Source organism: Apium graveolens, chromosome 2 (assembly GCF_009905375.1).
Source record: "Apium graveolens cultivar Ventura chromosome 2, ASM990537v1, whole genome shotgun sequence".
NCBI classification, from domain to species: domain Eukaryota; kingdom Viridiplantae; phylum Streptophyta; class Magnoliopsida; order Apiales; family Apiaceae; genus Apium; species Apium graveolens.
In genome coordinates this window covers 286078497-286098797 of record NC_133648.1, presented here as the reverse complement: position 1 = coordinate 286098797, position 20301 = coordinate 286078497, and positions in this window count along the sequence as shown.

Genomic DNA, 20301 nt, shown 5'->3' with positions numbered 1-20301 from the left:
GATGAAATAGGGAATTTTGTAATCTATATTGATGCTTCTCTCAAAGGATTAGGTTGTGTGCTAATGCAACATGATAAGGTTATCGCGTATGCATCTAGGCAGTTAAAACCCCATTGTTATGGATAAAAAACTAAGGTTATTATTTGCTGTATTTATTACTAAGATTCGGGAGCTCAAGGCCTTTAATGGCTGCTCTCGTGTTTTGTGGCTCGATCTGCCTTTACGAGATGCCTACGTATCTCTGTGAATTAGAGAATCAAGCCAAAAGACGTAGTTCTGATTGGTGGGGGTGAGACCCCTTATATAGATGTTGGGAGTCCTTGAATTGGACTTGGTATAGGGGACTTGGTGGGCAACTCTCATAATTAGAATGGACTTTGGAGTCCTAGATAGTAGGAAACTGATTCCTTATCCTTTTAGGTCCCCTTGAGGCTAATCTCTAAGGACTTATATCCTTATCGGGACTCTTCTCAAAATCTGATTTTTCCCTTATTAATTAATTACGAAATTAATTAATAATCAGGGCTTTTGGGCCTTTTTTATTCCATCAGGCCTGATCTGGTCCATCAGGCTTAACCTTTCTGGTCTGAGTATCATATATCTTTTTATTGGGCCTAGCAGCCCACAGCTTGTACAATTAATGCAGTATTTAATTATACAATCATAATTTATTTATCCCTATCATTTGCCCCCCAACTTTTGGGAAACATTGATTAGGTTTCGCAGAAGTTAAGTCTATTCGTTCCCTTACAGGGTTTCGTTTTTCCGTAAAGTGTGGAGCGACCTACACATTTACAATGAATTTTTCCTTTTATTCAGGAATTATCTTAATTTCCAGGAATTTTTCCCTTATTTCCGGGATTTTTCCCTAATTTTCTGGATTTTTCCCTAATTTTCTGGGATTTTCCCTAATTTTCTGGGATTTTTCAGATTTCCAGCCCTTTTTCGACCAGGATCCTAGTCGAAATTTCGAACTGGATCCTAGTCGAAAATAGGGGCCAGCCTTGCCATCCTGGTCGAAGGAATTCGACTAGGATCCATGACCTGGAATTCGACCAGGATCCTAGTCGAAATTTCGACCTGGATCTAGGACCTGGAATTCGACCAGGATCCTAGTCGAAAATTCGACCTGGATCTAGGTCGAAAATTCCACCCCCTTTTTTTTTTTAGCTTCTTATCATGAGCCTATCGACTAGGATTTCGACTAGGATTCTAGTCGATATTTCGACCTGAATCCTGTTCGAAAATTCTTTGATTTTCTTGCTTCCTGGTCGAAGGATTTCGACTAGGATCCACGACCTGGAATTCGACCAGGAGCCTAGTCGAACTTCGACCTGGGTTTTTAATCCCCATTTTTTGAAAGATGCTTGGTTTATTCGACCTCATTCCTGGTCGAAGCTTCGACCTCATTCCTGGTCGAAGCTTCGACCTCAATTCAGTCCCGTTATTCCAGCTATTTTCGGGTGTCTGCTCGAAAGATTTCGGGCAGGATTCACGACCTGGAATTCGACCTGGATTCTGGTCTTTTTTACCCGTTATTTTCGGGTGTCTGCTCGAAAGATTTCGGGCAGGATTCACGACCTGGATTTCGACCTGGTTCTTGGTCTTCCACTAGCCTTCTTTATTTAGCTTTAATTTAGGGTATTATATTTTCCAAATCCTAATTGGATTTGGGCCTGGCCTTTTTGTTGGGCCTTATTAAATTTTACTGAGCCTCTATTATTGGGCTTTTCAAATCTTATTGGGCCTCTTTTATTGGGCCTTTTCAAATCTTATTGGGCCTCTTTTATTGGGCCTTTTCAAATCTTATTGGGCCTCTTTTATTGATCTGGGCTTAATACGCCCTGTTTAGAATGCTCTAGAATTCCTAGGAATATTCTGGAATATTCTTTTTTCTGGGCTTTTTCCTATGGGCTTTTGTTCTCAATGGGCTTTTCGTCCCTTCAACTTCCTTTTCCTCTTATATAAAGGAATGAGGAAAGGCTATTACTCCTCACTTTCTCATTTCTTAGTTTTCTTCTTTATCTTCCTGCTAAGATTCTCAGAGGAATAACAGCAAGTCAGAGCTCAAAGCCTTTTTCAGGAGCGCTTCTTCAGGTAAGATTCCTCCCTTTGCTTTTCGTGTCTATTTTTTCATTGTGTGACATTTTAAGATAGCCTATTTACGTGCCCCTTACTTTTTTTAGATGGCTGACAAAAGAATGACTCGCTTGGCCAAGATGAACGTGGCTAGAAAGTCCAACGATTTTCCTATTCGATCGAGGTATACTTCCTTAATCGACATGATCAACACTCGAGGGGACGGGTATCCGTCTGATGCGCATCTGGACGCGCACGATCATAATAGTGCTTTACGGGATCCCAAGGAGCTGGAAAAGTTGAGCAGCTGCTTCAAAATCAAGGAGCCTTTTAAGCTGGTTCTTGCGGGTCCGGCCGACAGGGCCTGTCAGTGGAAGAAGGACGCGCTATGCGTCTATAGGGATACTCTAAGGGCAGGTATTAGACTCCCTTTTCATCCATTCATTCCTTTGCTACTGGCTGATGTGGGCATCAGCCCTTGCCAACTTCCCCCTAATTCCTGGAGGTTGATTCTGTGCTATCTGTCGCAATGCGCCAAGCACAACGTCCCCACATCTGTTGCTGTCTTCAGGAAGATTTTTTAGTTCAAAAACAGCCCTGATAAAAGTCCGGGTTGGGTTTCTATCAACCAGCGCCCCACTATCCCCCATATCTTGAATGGGAAGTCCATCCCTGACAACAACTTGGGGTGGAAAAAAGATTTTTTGTTTGTTATTTGGGAAGGTGGAGATTGGGGCTCCCTGTTTCGATTATCCTTTGGGCTGGCCGTGGACGGGAGCCCAAATGACATAACTTTGTCTGAGGAGGAGGCTAGAGGTTTCAACCTCCTTACGCAAGACAACGGTACTTCCCATTCTTGGGACCTTATCCGGGAGACCGTCCTGGTAGAACGCGGCCTTTCGCCCGTTAATAAGAAAAGTAAGTTCCCTTTCTTACCTCCTTTATTTCCTGTACTTTTATTTCATTGGTTTTCAACTGACTTTGCTTGTTGCAGTGGCTGAGAAGATTGAGGAGGCTACTAAGCCTAAGGACCTGGAGACAACCAGGATGAAGAGGGCTGGGAAGGTCTTTAAAGACCCTCGACTTGGTGATCGCTTCCCTGAGTTCCTCCTTCAGGCAATGGAGCCAAGCGAGGAAGGCCCCAGCCAAGTTTTGTGCACCAAGCAGAGGCCAGGGGCCTATTTTCAACCTACCTGGGGGATCCGGGGCAATGACTCAATCGTGGGCAGCACGGCGCTGTCCAAGGAATGGTCTAAGCATTCCATCTCCCCGGTGGACTATCAAGATTTTGTCCTTCAACAGGACTTAGAGGGGAATGAGCTATTTGGAGCCCAGGCTCTGGCGACGGTACGTCCTTTACTTATGCCCTTCGTACTTATCTTTTCATGTTTCTTTTCTGAACTTTCGCTGTTTCTCTTGCAGGCTAACGCCCATTTCCAGGGGGCAATTCACCAAGCTAAAGCTTGGAAGGTTGGCCTGGAAGATGCCAACAAGAAGTTGGAAGAGGCCAACCAAAAAATAGAGGCCCTCGAAGCTCAACTGGCCTCTTCCACTTTTGACCTGGAGACGGCCCGGGCCGAAAATGTCATTCTGAAGGCGCAGAAGGACAAAGCCTTTGATGGCTGGATGGACACCCAAGAATTCAAGGACTTGATGGTGGAGCATGATGCCCTTCTTCACCCAGTTAGCTATAAAGAGGGCTGGGATGCTGCTGTGGAGGCCATCCAGGATGAGTTTCCCGAGGTCCTTGACCAGTCTCCCTTTCCTTGCCCTGTGCGGGTTCCAGAGCTTGGAGGGGTTACTGAGAAGCTTGCTGTTATGATCAAGGACGGAGAGGAGGAAGATTCTTCTGAAGAGGAGTTTGAGCCTGTCGCTAAGAAGGCCAGGGTGGAAGAGCCTCCAAAAGCAACGCCTCAACAGCCAGCATCTCCTGCAGAGGGAACTTCTACAGGGACTTCGGAGGGGACAACCGAGACGTCCGAAGGAACGACCGAGACTTCTGAGGAGACTTCAGATAGTGGTTTTGAGGAATCTCAGCCTTCCAAGGCCTAACTTTTTGTATATCTTCTTTTTGAACTTCATTCATATCTAAACTTGTCACCCTTCGGGGTTATATTTCATATGTTGCTTTTCTTCTTTCTGTTTTAACTTTACAATCTTAATACGCATTTGAACTTTAAACATCCTTAGATAGAAATAATTTCAAACTCTTTAATATGAAGTCTGGTTTTCCAAAACCTTACACAGCATGGGTTCGACCCTAATCAACAATAAGTAGACAGTGTAAATTCTACTGGAATATAAAATCCTACGCAAGCAAAGCTTCAAGGTGCTTTTAAACCTACTTGTCACAATGACAAGTTAGAATCGTATTTCGCCTATCTTACACGTAGTAAACCTTCAGGTTTTGTGCGTGCCAGGTCCTTGGGACTTCAAAACCTTCCATAGTTTCCAGCTTTTAGGTTCCTCTACCCTGAACGCTCTTGACTCTGTACGGCCCTTCCCAATTCGGGGCAAGCTTTCCTTTCTGTCCGACACCAGAAGCCTCTATTTTTCTCAAGACAAGATCACCTTGTTTGAAAAATCTTTCTTTAACCCTTAGGTTGTAATAGAATGAAGCCTTTTTCTGATATTCTACTATCTTTGCATGTGCCTCATCTCGCACTTCATCAATTAGATCCAGGGCTAACCTCTGCCCTTCCTCATTTTCTACAGCATTGAAAGCCTGAATCCTTGGAGAGGAATGTGATATCTCCACGGGAACTACTGCTTCTGCCCCATATGCCAATATGAAAGGAGTTGCTCCTGTCGTGACTCTACAGGTAGTCCTATAGGCCCATAATATGGGAAGTATCTCATCCACCCAATTATTTCTTGACTTCTCGATCCTCTTCTTTAGTCCATCCAGGATTATCCGATTTGCTACCTCTGCTTGCCCATTGGCTTGCGGGTGAGCCACAGAGGTGAATCGTAACTCAATTTCATTTTCTTCACAATACTTCTTGAATTCCTCATTTTTGAATTGTGCTCCATTGTCAGTGACGAGGATACGGGGAATTCCATATCGGCACATAATGTTTTCCCACAGGAATTGTGCAACCTGCTTAGTTGTGATTTTGGCCAAGGGTTTGGCTTCGATCCAATTGGTGAAATAATCAATGGCTACAATCAGAAATTTCCTTTGTGCCATGGCCATAGGAAAAGGCCCTAGAATATCCATCCCCCACATGGCAAAGGGAATAGGCGAGTTGATAGAGGTCAGCATCTCGGGGGGTTGTCTAACAACTGGTGCATGCTTCTGACAGTGATCACACTTCTTCACATATTCTTTGGCATCAGCCATCATTTCTGGCCAATAGAAGCCTAAACGGGTTATCTTATGAGCCAAGGCCCTGCCCCCCAAGTGTTGCCCACAAATACCTTCATGCACTTCCTCAAGAGCCAAGCGTGCCTCGTCGGGCCTGAGACACCTCAAGTAAGGAACCACGAAAGATCTCTTATACAGAATTCCATCTATCAAAGAGTACCTTAGTGCTCGAATAGTTAACTTCCGTGCCTCAGTTGCATCACTTGGCAACCAACCGGTCTGAATGTGAGCCTTGATGGGATCAATCCATGACGTCCCCAAGCCTATGGGAGCCACAAGCTTAACATCTATGCTTCATGTCTTCAAAACACGGAAGTACACACTTCCTGAACTTTCTTCAATCTCAGATGAAGCAAACTTTGATAGCGCATCTGCTTTAGCACTTTCTTCCCTTGGAATGTGTTTAACATGGCATTCATTAAATTGGGTCATCACAGCCCTTACTAGGCGAACATACTTAGCCATCGTATCATCCCTTGCCTCAAATTCTCCCTTTACCTGGGATATGATCAGCTTCGAGTCTCCACGGACCTTTAAGTTTTTGACTCTAAGTGTCCCAGCTAGACCAAGGCCAGCAATCAGGGCTTCATACTCTGCCTCATTGTTTGTGGTTGGGAAGTCTAGCTTCATAGCATACTCAATTAAGAATCCATCAGGGCTTTACAAAACCAACCCTGCTCCACTGGAATTTGTTTTTGATGCTCCATCAAAATAGAGAACCCAATATTCTTTCTCCTTGTCCCCATTGTCGACTCCCTTGTCTTGAGGTATGGTATCTTCCTGCCCCCTGACTTCTTGGTTGGGTATGGTACATTCCACCACGAAGTCAGCTAGTGCCTGGGCTTTTATGGCCGTACGTGGCTTATACTTGAGATCGAACTCTCCCAACTCTATTGCCCACTTAATCAGTCTCCCACTTGCCTTGGGACTGTGAATGATGTATCTCAGTGGCTGATTTGTTAGCACTTCAATCTGGTGAGCTTGAAAATAAGGACGCAGCTTTCTTGAAGCCATTACCAAGGCTAAAGCGAATTTCTCAATAGTTGAATAATTCAACTCTGCACCATGCAAGATTTTGCTGACATAGTATACGGGTTTCTGGACTTTCAGTTCCTCCTTAACCAACACCGCGCTCAAGGCGCTCTCTGAAACAGCCAAGTACAAGAATAAAACTTCACTCAGAACTGGCTTGGCCAACAACGGGGCCTGGCCCATATACTTCTTTAACTCTTCAAATGCCTTCTGATTTTCCTCACTCCATACAAAGTCTTTAATGTTTTTTAAAGACTTGAAGAATAACAAGCACTTGTCTCCTAACTTGGAGATGAATCGTCCTAGCGCCGCACCCTTCCTGTGAGCTTCTGAACATCCTTGACAGTTTTTGGTGGTTCCATATCTAGGATTGCCTTTATTTTATCGGGGTTGGCCTCAATTCCCCTCTTTGAGACCATCAATCCCAAGAATTTTCCAGATCCTACTCCGAAAGCACACTTCGTTGGATTCAACATCATCTTGTGGTACCTTAGGACCTCAAAAGCTTCCCTCAAATGGGTTATATGATCAGTCTTTACTAGACTCTTGACTAGCATGTCATCAACATTGACTTCCATAGTCTTCCCAATAAGATCCTTAAAAATTTTATTCACCAACCTCTGATAGGTGGCTCCTGCATTCTTGAGACCAAACGCCATAACAAGATAACAATAAACACCAAAGTCAGTGATAAATGATACCTTTGGAATGTCATCCTTATGCATTTTGATCTGATTGTATCCACTAAATCCATCCATGAAACTCAGCATCTCATGTCCAGCAGTGGCATCAATCAAAGTATCAATTCTAGGCAGCGGGAAACAGTCTTTGGGGCATGCATCATTCAGATTAGTGAAGTCTATACACATCCTCCACTTTCCATTAGCCTTCTTCACCATTACAGGGTTTGCTAACCACTCTGAAAATTGAATCTCCTCAATGAAACCAGCCTCTAAGAGCTTTTCTACTTCCTGTTTTATAGCCTCTTGTCTTTCCGGGGCAAAATTTCTTTTCTTTTGTTTCACTGTCTTCCGGCTTGGATCCATGTTTAGCTTGTGAGTAATTAACTCCGGGTCTATGCCTGGCATATCAGCTGCTGACCATGCAAACACATCACTATTTTCTTGCAAAAATTTCACTAACTTCCCTCTAAGAGGCTCCTCTAATGTGGCTCCAATGAAAGTCATCCTCTCAGGATTCTCGGGGTCTAAAGGAACCGAAACCAATTCTTCTGCTGGCCTTCCTCTATTCTCATCATTTTCTCGAACATCCATATCTTCAATAGGAAGAACCTGCCCCCCGACTCCATCTGCCCTCAAAGAGGCCACATAACAGCTTCTAGCCATTTTTTGATCTCCTCTCTCTTCTCCAATCCCGTTTCGGGTGGGAAACTTCATGACTGAATGGTAGGAAGAGGGGACTGCCTTGAAGGCATGTATCCCTGTTCTCCCCATGATAGCATTATAAGTTGAACTAGCCTTTACCACCACGAAATCCAACATCTGCGTTGCTTGCCTTGGTTCCGTACCTATGGTGGTTGGCAATTTGATTATCCCTTCCACAGGACATTCTACTCCAGCAAATCCATATATCGGCATGTCGGTTGGTGTCAACTGGGAGTCGTTATACCCCATTCTTAGAAAGGTGTCGTGGAGCAAGATATCCACAGAAGCACCATTATCCACAAGGACCCTCTTAACTGGGCTATTTCCTATTATCGGTGTTATGACCAGCGGGTCGTCATGGGGAAACTTCACACCCTCTAGGTTGGAATCATCAAAAGCCAATGTTACTTCTATCCTGGCCCTCTTCGGGGCTTCTCCAACAATATGCATAACCTCCCTAGTATATGCCTTTCTGGAATTTTTGGACAATCCAGCAGCAGTTTGACCTCCAAAGATCATGTTTATCACTGGCCCTCGAGGGCGTCGCGGTCCTCCAAAAATTGCATTTATAACCGGCCCTCTAGGTTGGGGATTCCGCCCCTGATCGTCTTGGTCCCTCCTACGATCTTCAAAGTTCTTCCTTCTATTATTATTTCTGTCCCCTCCATCTCCAGTATACTTGTTCAATCTTCCTTTTCAAATCAAAAACTCAATTTCATCTTTCAATTGCCTACACTCATCGGTGTCATGGCCAACATCTTTGTGAAACCTGCAATACTTGCCCTTATCTAGCTTGGCGGGATCAGCCTTCAAGGGCTTAGGCCAGCGAATATCTCTGTCTTTCTCAATCTCCATCAAAATCTGACTTCTGGGAGCATTCAGCTTAGCATATTCAGTGAACTTTTGCCCAGGTCCTCCCTTCTTGGGGGTTGAATCAGGGTTTTGTTCGGTTCTAGGATATTTGTCCTTTGCAATATATTCTAAATCAGCTTTCCGCTTCTTGCCTCCAGTGGGCTCATTACTTACTACGGTCTTCCTCATACTTTCTTCAACCTTGATATACTTCCCTGCCCTCTCTTGGAGCTGCAACATGCTCTCAGGGGGTCGTTTAGCCAAAGACATCTTGAAAAACTCATCCCTAGTTCCTTGTTGCAGTGCTATCATGACTACCTTATCATCAAGGTCTGGGACTTTTAAAGCCTCCTTTGTAAAACGATTCAGGTAATCTCTCAAGGATTCCTTAGCTCCCTGCACAAGACTCATAAGAGATGCTGAACTTTTCTCATGGACTCTTCCACTGATGAATTGCTTAATAAAAGCCTGACTTAATTCTCTGAACGATCCAATAGAATTTGGGGGCAGGCGACTGTACCATCTTTGAGCCATACCCGACAGGGTTTGAGGGAAGGCCCGACACTTTATAGCATCATTCACGGGTTGCAGCAGCAGTGCATTAGAGAATGTCCTAACATGATTAGCGGGGTCTCCCGTGCCATCATAGGCTTTGATAGTGGGCATCTTGAATTTCCTTGAGATATGGGCATTCATTATCTCTTCTGTGAAGGGTGGAGTTGGATCATCAGGATCTCCAAGGGGAAGGAGATTGCTTGGATCAGTTCTTGGGACAACAGCCCTTCTTCTTACCGGACCATCCAGGTCTATGACAGGAGGAGGATTTCTCCCCCTAGGAGGTATCTGGGGTCTGGTGGCCTGGTGAGCCTCCAAATCACGTCTCAGCCTTTGGATTTCAGCCTCATGAGCCCTGATCCTTTCCTGCACTTCTTGGGGATTCGCCCCTGGGGTGCTTTGGGGGCGTTGCCTTCCATCGGCCATTGGCTCTTTTCCAGGATGCCTCCTTCTCGGGGCCACTTCATCATCCGAAGATTCGGAGTCTCTCTCAGTATAAGGACCAGAAAATTCCCGATCCTCAGGAATAGGACCCAAACCTCGTATATAGGGGGGTGACTGCCCTCGTGCTTCGCCTCGCCCAGCATATCCGCTTCCTCCAACCTCAGGGCGAAGGGGCATCCCATAAGGGGGGTTAGTAGTAACAACAGTTGAATATTCATACCCGACGGGTCGAGAATTCACAGGTATATGTACTTGTTGAACTTGAGGATTCGTACCTTGAATAATCGAGGGAGTTGTCCCTTGTGGCTGAGGTTGAGTTCCCCCTATCTGGGCATCCCCCTGAGTAGATGCATAAGTCGAATGGGGCGGAACCTCCACGGTTGACAAAATCACCTGAGTTGTCCCTGATGGTGTTCCTTCCTCCAGAGCTCCAATTGTACTCCATGTTCTCGCCATGGTTGTTGTTGTGCTTTCCCACAGACGGTGCCAAATGTTATGGATAAAAAACTAAGGTTATTATTTGCTGTATTTATTACTAAGATTCGGGAGCTCAAGGCCTTTAATGGCTGCTCTCGTGTTTCGTGGCTCGATCTGCCTTTACGAGATGCCTACGTATCTCTGTGAATTAGAGAATCAAGCCAAAAAACGTACATCTGATTGGTGGGGGTGAGACCCCTTATATAGATGTTGGGAGTCCTTGAATTGGACTTGGTATAGGGGACTTGGTGGGCAAGTCTCATAATTAGAATGGACTTTGGAGTCCTAGATAGTAGGAAACTGATTCCTTATCCTTTTAGGTCCCCTTGAGGCTAATCTCTAAGGACTTATATCCTTATCGGGACTCTTCTCAAAATCTGATTTTTCCCTTATTAATTAATTACGAAATTAATTAATAATCAGGGCTTTTGGGCCTTTTTTATTCCATCAGGCCTGATCTGGTCCATCAGGCTTAACCTTTCTGGTCTGAGTATCATATATCTTTTTATTGGGCCTAGCAGCCCACAGCTTGTACAATTAATGCAGTATTTAATTATACAATCATAATTTATTTATCCCTATCACCCATGAGCAGAAATATCCAGTTCATGATCTTGAGTTGGCAGCTATAGTGTTTGCTTTGAAGTTATGGCGTCATTACTTGTACGGTGAGAAATGTGATATCTATACAGATCATAAAAGCTTAAAGTATATATTCACCCAAAAGGATTTAAACATGAGACAAAGAAGGTGGTTGGAACTAATTAAGGACTATGATTGTTCGAATAATTATCATCCAGGTAAGGACAATGTGGTGGCGGATGCCTTAAGTAGAAAAGAGAAATTAAATATGGTTCGTATCGCGGATTAATTAGCCCGAGATTTAGAAAAGATGGAGATTGAAGTTCGAGTATCAAATGGAAGTCAGGACAGCTATACAAGATTACTTTCCAGCCAGCGTTGATGGAAAAGATTAAAAGGTGTCAAGAAGGAGTTATGGAATAGGACTTGAATACTCTGACATGAGAAGAGTTATGTACTCAAAAGGATAGCCAAGGTTTGTTTAGGTTTTCCTCTCACATTTGAATTCCTAATATAGCGGAATTAAAGAATGAAATATTGCACGAAGCACACAACTCTAGGTTTTCTATCCACACTGGTAGCACAAAGATGTACCAAGATTTAAAGAAGCACTTTTGGTGGCCAAGAATGAAGAAAGAGATTGTGGATTGGGTCAGTAAGTGTCACATATGTCAGACGGTAAAAGCAGAACATCAAAGGCCCTGTGGATTGTTGCAGCCTTTGGAGATTCCACAGTGGAAATGGGAAGAGATTGCAATGGATTTCGTGGTGGGTTTGTCGAAGACAAGATCGAATCACGATGCCATTTGGGTAATCATTGATAGATTGACCAAGTCAGTGCATTTCTTTCCGATTAATGAAAGGTATTCTTTAGAAAAGCTAGTTAAAATATATTTAGATGAGATAGTCACCAAGCATGGGGTACCTGTGTGTATAGTATCAGATCGAGATCCAAGATTCAATTTAAGGTTCTGGACAAAATTTCAAGAATGTTTAGGAACTAAGTTAAATATGAGCACCGTTTATCATCTTCAAACTGATGGCCAAAGTGAGAGAACGATTCAGACGATCGAAGATATGTTAAGAGTATGTGCTTTGGATTTCAAAGGAAATTGGGATGATCATTTACCGTTGATAGAATTTTCTTATAATAACAGCTACCATGCCAGCATTAGAATACCACCCTACGAAGCCTTATATGGATGGAAGTGTAGATCACCTCTGTATTGGTATGAGGTAGGGGAAAAGAAAGTGTTAGGACCTGAATTAGTACAGCAGACGAAAGAGGCAGTGGTATTAATTCAGAAAAGATTGGAAGCCGCTCAGGACAGACAGAAGAAGAATGCAGATTAACATCGAAAGGACATAAACTTTGAAATAGGATCATTGGTATTACTAAAGGTTTCTCCATGGAAGGGATTGATTCGATTTGGTCAGAAAGGTAAGCTGAGTCCGAGGTATATAGGACCATTCAAAGTTTTGAAGCGAGTAGGAAAAGTTGCATATGAGATAGCTCTACCCCCGCAATGGCAGCATATTCATAATATATTTCACATATCCATGTTGAAGCCATATATCCCTGATTCGAATCAAGTAATCGAATGTGAACAATCGAGCTTCAATCAGATTTGTCCTATGTGGAGCAGCCAATCCAGATATTAGATCGTAAGGAGCGTGTACTTAGGATTAAATCTATCCCTAAAGTTAAAGTACTTTGAAGAAACCCTAGGGTAGAAGAGTTTACCTGGGAGTTAGAATCAGATATTCTTGACAAATATCCTCACTTGTTTAATTAGTTAAGATTCTGGGGACAGAATCTTTTTAAGGGGGGAAGGATATAACGACTCGTACATTTTTGTAATATTTAAATATGTAATTATTGCATAAATAATTAAATAAAGAATTTTGTATTAATTATGGTCCCTGTGTCTGACTTATTATTGTTTATATATGATTGTTGGATTGCGTGGTGTGTTTTTTTATGATTAACTGTTGCACCATTTTATTTTTATTTCACTTTTAAAAAGTGATTTTATGATAATCTTATTTTCAAAAATTATTTGGGTTGTCTCTTAAATTTATTTTATGATTTTATAATTTTATAATTTCAGTGATTATTTTTGGGATTTTATAAAATTTACAAATCAATATTCTGTTAATTATTTATTGTTGAATGATTTTCTGATTTAGTTTAATTGAAAAATCCATAATTAATTCCAGGAATCTTCAAAAATCATGGAACTCATATTTTATTAAGTTCATAATATTCTGAGAATTTTAAAAAAAAATTGGTTGTTTTCGGGATTAATTCTACCCGCGCCTAGTTTCGCTTAAACGTGAAAAACGGATATTAGTTGCATTTTAAAAATAGTTTAAAAATCTCGAAAATTTTATTTTTCATTTATTCCGAATATTTTGAGAATTTTGGTATAAAGTTGTAAATTTTGTCGATACGTTTAAGAGCGTAGTTGGTATGTTAGTGTAAGCAGGGACGAACCAAATGTTTGTAAAAATTAGGCCAGGGACACGTGTTAAACTCCTGTTTTCACTGTGATACGTGTATGTGCCTTGTTTGTTTTCCTTCCTCTCTGTTATTTCCCCTGTGCCTTCTCTCTCTCAGTTCTCTCCTGCTCTCTCTTCCTCTCAATTGAGTCTCTCGATTTCTCTTCTTTCTCTTGATTTTCTTCTCGCCCTATCGCCTTCTGTCCCTGGTAATTGCTTTTGCTTTTTTCCCTGTTCTGGCAGCCAGTTTCCTTTCTTGTTTTGCCGCCGTTGCCGTCGGTTTTCGGCGTGGTGGCGGTGGTGTGGTTGTGTTCGGTATATATATATATATGTATATGTGTGTGCCTATATGTGCATGTGTGTGTAGTGTGTGTGTGTGTGTGTGAGTTGTGATATGTGTGTGTGTGTGTGCCGCAGCGACGGCCGCATATGGCCGTGTGGGTCCGTGTTTTTGCTCCCTTTTTCTACGGTTGTTGGTTTGGGCTGGTTCTATTTGCAGTTTTACCTGTAATTTGGGTCTGGCTGTTGGATTTTTGTGTTGGGCTTTTGTTGGGTCCGTGTGTGCAGTTGGTTTGGACTGTTATAATTTTTAATTTTAATTTCCTTTTTGCTACAGGAAATTGTTGATTAAAATTTGTGATATTAAATTATAAATTAAGCGAGCGATAATTTTTAATCGGTGATATTTATTCGGACACCCGTATATTTTCGGGCACCAATAAGTTTTGCCGCCGTGCGCGATGAATTCTTTTACGAGCGCACGGTGGACGGTGATGACCTTATTCCGAGTCCTACATATTTTAAATAAATAAACAACTCATATAAATTATTTCGGGACTATAAATTTATTTATATGGCAGTTTGAATTGATTTGTTGGGAATTAACGTCGATTGATGTTTCGACGGGTAGGTCTATAAACAGAGGAGTCGTTGTCCAAATTTTTCTAAAAATTACCTTTAATTACAAATAGAGCGTATATATTTCGTTTAATACAAATTGAACCTTGGTTGCTATTTGCACTATTATTACATGTATATTATTACTATTTGAATGCATACGAGTCAGGAATTGTATCGTTGGGTAATTAGTTTAGTGAGGAAAAGTCAAGCATAATCGGTCGTTTAACCTAGGTTGTTTCGATTTCGTAGGTTCGAGTCGAAGGACACCGTAGTTGAAGTCAAGTAGAGTCAAGCCAGTGTTAGTACAAAGCTTCGCAAGGCAAGTACCCCTGAACTAATCTTTTACAGTTCAGTATATATGAATAGTGTTGATTTAAATTATGTACTGGAACATAATGTTTTAAGTTACGTATTCCCCGTATTTAATTACGTTTTATTAACGGATGTTTTGGGGAAAAAGTAACTTCTGAAAATGCCTATCTCTAGATTGTGATTGAAATTAAAAAGGATTTTTAGAATGTGTACTGTAATCGTTTAAAAAGAGATAGGTGTAATTGATTTTAAAAACTGGATAAACACGAATCAGATATTGGATGGTCAGTGGCGTCAGAGGCCCGTTATTAGGTAACGGCCCAGCATGGTTGCGTAAGAGGCTAAGTCGGATGCGCGCACTGGTAGGCCGCTTAGTCTAGCATAACAGAGACCTAGCTAGTTCATGAGTTCCGGAACAATTTGTGGTGGGATAGACTGATCAGCTGTCCCTAGAATTCATCCACTTTTATATCTGACTTTGGTTTAATGGTTCCCGTAATGGAACAAATGGTTTATGGTCCCCGTAACGGGACAGATGATTTATGGGTCCAGAAATGGATAGTGGTTTTGGAAAGGAAATAGCATGCTAAATTTGGACTCTGGTATTTTAACACGGCACACTACAGATGATATTATTTTGCAGAGCATGCTAATTTTGATATCCAGTTTATACCTGTTTCACCTGTTGTACGTAAACTAGTTTTGATATTTGTTCCTATACTATTTTTATATATCCTGTTTTACTGGTTATTCATATAGAGGTACTGTTGAGCAATGGATTGCTCACCCTTGCAGCTTGTATTGTACTTATTTATTACAGATGTCTAGAAGACCAGGTCAGCGTAGAGTGTCAGCCCCCTCCGGTCCCGGCTCCTCTGAGGTAGTTTATATCAGACCCTGAGGTCTGATGAGTTGCTGTAATAAGTTAGGATGTCGGATCTTGAATAAGTTAGTGTTGTTTTGTAACCTAAATAATACTTGAACCTACATCGGCTCCTGGTTTTGGGTCGTGTATTATAATAATGTTTAGTTAGTAGGTTATATTGTAGTTTATTATATTTTGGTGACGTCAGCCCCTGACCCCAGGGTTGAGGCCGTCACACCTTCCCTCGGTCCTAAGAGTGATTGCACTACCACTAAGTCTTCTGCACTTGCAAGAATTGAAGAAATTTGAAGTTGTGCGGAGACTCCCGACGGATGACGAATATCCATCGGGATAGTAGTATGGTTATCCGATGGATGACAGCTGTTAGGCTTATCCGTTGGGATACAATCACTCCTCGACGGATGATGAATATCCATCGGGATAGAAGAAATGAATGAGTTTGGAGTGGAGACTATTGTAGAATCTGTGCAGATTGATGAAAATTTAGGCACGGATGTCTCAACAGACTGAGAAAGAAATGGCAAGTGAGCCAACAAATCATCTAAAAGATGATGCTCACTTGCTTGGATTTTTGGCTTCTCCACAAGAGTTGAAGATGGAGAATTTGGAAGTGATGTATTTATCATGTCAACATCCAGTGAATGTGTGGGTGAATTTGGTGTTTTAGGTGCTTCAATTGTTAAGGATTTTGGCTGTGACTCCACATTTATTGGAGCCACATCAATCTGACTTTGGGAAGGTGCAGTGACTGGGTTTTTAGCACCAGTTTGCACTATGTGTGTTCCCTGTGTATCCCCAAGGGTTTTTGATCTTTTCTTTCTAGCATAAGTTTGTGGTGAACTAGTGTCCTTACCCCTCTTGGCCTGTGCTCCTGGTTGGGAGCTTGTTTCAATAGTAATATCCTTTTGGGAGGATGAAACTAGAAGTGAGCTAATTTCCTTATTAACAACCACAATTTGTTGGGAAACTGTGATGTGGCTAGGCTTAGGTACACTCATCTCACCAGCCTTATCCTTAGGTTTTCTTTAATTTTCACCCTGTCCCTCACCTTGCTTACTCACCTTCACACTCCCCTCTTTGTGTTTAGTAGATTTTGCAACTAGTTTCTTTTGAGAGAAACCATAGGGGGCTTTCTTAGCTTTGGATTTTGAAATTGTGGGTTTGGTAGCTTGGGTAGGCATATGTTGGGTCATTGACACAGATACCATAGCTACACTTGAAGGCAAAGAAATGTGTAAGGTTGGGAGAGTGGAGACAGTAGTACTTACCTCACTTACCTGAGGTCCCTCCATGACTGAAAAATAGAATAAGGGCACCTTTTTGTGGTGATTTGCTCTATTAAGATCTGCAATAATTCTTCTTTCTTGAACCCAACAATTCAGCTTGTTGGTTGGGTTCTCAATTACAATATCCTCAATAAGATGGTTAGCAAGCATCATAAAGAATCTAGCATAATAGACACTTTTACCTCTCCTATTGAGTTCTCCTAACTTAAAACCTAACTCAAATATGATTAAGTCACTAAAGTTAAAGTACTTATCAGTAACTAGCATATAAAGCATGGAAATGTTAACAGAATCAAAGTTACTAACCTTACCAGAAAATACCTTAGCTACCACATCACATAAAAAGCTCCATTCCTTTCTAAGACCTAACCTTCTAATTTCACTTAATTTAGAAGTAGAAAGTGCATAGCCCATGGAATTTTGCATGTTAACTATATCAGTGTCTGTGTGTGGAACAGTAACAGTATTATTAGAAATTCTAAAGCATGCTTTGACAATGTCACTATTAACGCAAAACTGCTTACCTTTGAGAGTGAAAGTAATGGTCTTGTCAGTAGAGTTGTACACTGCAGTTGTCCATATCTCCTCCACAACCTCACAGTAGATGGTGGGAGATTCCAGTATCGCATAGTTGAGTTTACAACCTTTCACAAAATCCATCATTTTATGATAATCTCCAGACTGTTGAATTTCCTTATTCACTAGGAGCTGTGAAGTTGTTCTTTTTATAGATATATCCAGTTTGAGACATGATTTTTACTACAGGTGCCATTGCTTAAAGATTTGTAGAGAGAGAATTTGCTTTTGAGAAAGAAAGAAGTTAGAGCAATTGATTCTTGAGAATGATAAAAGAGTAGAATAAAAATGAATTCTGCTTTTATACTATCTAAGAAATAAACTGTCAAAATTAATATAGTGAAATAAAGTGACCAATCAAAATAGCCCAAAATAGTCGTTTAAAAATAAATAAACTATAAAAATTCTGTCACTTATCCTTCATGTCATACTTACAAACTGTAAGTATACTCGATGGATAATGTTCAGAGTTTTAACGGCTAAGATTGAGATAATTCGACGGATGAGGATAAATCAATTTATCCGTCGGCTTATGAACTAATCTAGAAAAGTAATTGATTTTTATTAACAAATAATGTTCTGACGGATGATCAAACTCGATGGATAATGAGCATCCGTCGGGATGTAAATTTTGACTTAGCCAAAATTTCATCAAAAATAGAAAAATCAATTAAGTTTCTGGATGCATTAAAACTTGCAAAAATATTTGAATAATTCTGTTACGACCGGTATTTCTAAACCCTATATATAATTGTGTGTTTATAATTAAAATTTAAATTTTTTGGAATTATAAATATGGATGATCTATATGACTGAGTGCCTATAAACTAAGTGTTTAATGTATTAGTTTACATAAAAAAATTGAAAAGAAAATCTTATCATTTAGTATTTTTAAATAATAATCAAAAGTACTTCATTTTAAATGGAAAATTGATTTTAAAAATCTTTTACCAATACACTTTCAAATTGTATATCATTAAATTTCTAAAATCATAAGCTATTTTATGATATTTATTTTGTGATTTATGGAGGTGCATTTATATTTATAAGAATTGTTTCATATAAATTAGTTGATTTTTAAATTACAAATTACTTAGTTGCCCATGCATGCAAATACCCTCCAATTCAATTTAAAGGGCATAAGAGACAATTCATACCCACTAACCCTCTTCTATCCACCAAAAGACTAAACTACCCTTGCATGCACTTTTGCTTGGTTATTGGAGAAGGGCACTTTAGTACATTCCAAATTCCACAATTGAATTAGTGCATGATGAACCATAAAGAGAGGAGTTAACCCAAAACCACACTCCACTCAAGCTCATCATTTTCACTCTCAAATTTTCTCTCCTTCCCCTCTCTTTTTCTTCATTCGGCCGAAGCTCCTTCCCCCATTTCCTTCAATTTTTCTTCATCAAATCCTTGCTATTCTAGTGTAATTCCATTACCCATTCATATAATATACACTTTACAAGAAGTTCCATGCTTAATAGATGAAGTTTAATGCTTGCATGTCTTGATTTTATGTGATCTCCAAAGAGAAACTCTTAATTCATGTGGATTAAAGAGTTCTTTATGAGATATACATTTTATGTGCATAAACTAAGTGTTTCCATGAATAAAACTCTTTTAAAACCTTTGTATGCTACTGATATTTAGTTGTAAAGTCATATTCTACTTTGCATGTCAGAGATAGGGCATTATTTTCAAGTATAATCATGTTATATATGCTCTTCTTTTCAAAAATGTGCATGCATGCTTAGTTTTTGTTAAATTCGACCTTATATGTGCTTAAAACGAATTGTCTCCTTGATATTATGCTTGATCGTAGTTGTTAAAAGGTAGTGTGCATAATCTTTTGATGTAGTTAAGTATTTTAAGTCGAATTTATGAGCTAATAACCCTCTTATTTAGTCGAACTTGATTTAGTGATCATCTTGAGTTGCATGTTATTGTTACTATAAGGCATGGATGATTTCCATTATTGGTTGAGGCCTTATTTTAGAGTCATATAGTAGTAAATTTACCTTGGTTGAGATTTAATTCGTGGTTTTAAAGTGGGAGTTAAGGTGGAAAAGCTAGGATAGAATCCTGAAATTTTTTCCAGATTTGCATGTGAGTTATGTGTTAATTTTGAATGGGTATTTCTTAGGAATTGTTAGGCCCAAGCCACAGGGAGTTAATAAATGGGGTATAATTGAGTCTAGAAGTCACAAAATTAGAGAAACTCAACCATTTAGTGAGGTGCACACACAAAAATTTAGAATCTGTCTAGCAGGGGACAGTTTTGTTGCAACTTAGAAATGAGGAGTTTTGACCATGTCATGGGTAGGCCCTCACTAGGAATTGGTTAGACCTAGTTAGAGGGAGTTTCAGAGGAGTTTTTCCAGCCATAGTTAATAGGAATTGAGTTAGAATAATATGTCATAAGTTAGTGCAAAGCAGGACACTTTTCTGTCCAGAAAATATGGGAATATTGGACTTTAAGCTAAGGCCCAGGTAGGCCCAAGCTAGGCCCTTGAGCCACACCAAGTTTGAGAGTTGCCTTATGGTCAGAAGAGTCTAGTGTAGAAGTTTGAGAGGTAAAATTGAAGTGTAAGTGTGTCAATTGTACTCATAAATCCATTGGTGTCACCCTGAAATCACTATAATGAGCAAAATCACTTAACCATTAGTTTTAGGGCACTTATGAGTGAGGAATAGGTTGACCATCATAGTTGTAAGATACTATGAGGTTAGTAGAGTGTAAGGCCTAAGTCAGGGTCCATAAGAACTGGATGGTTTAGAAAAGGAACTTCGAGTTATGAGGATGATATTAAGAGTTCTGGCTAGTTTAGCATAACTGAGTGACTTGAGTAAGTGAAGTGAGATCATCCCAGCCTAGTGTTGCAATATAATGTATATGGATATATTATTATGTACTTAAATGTGCTATGTGAACATGAGTGTCTATGTGAACTATAATGCTTATAAGGTAATTATAAGCGCTTATGTGTATATAGGCCTAAGTGCCAATGTGCGTAATTTCGGCTTATAATTAGGTTGAGTTAGTGAGTATATATATTA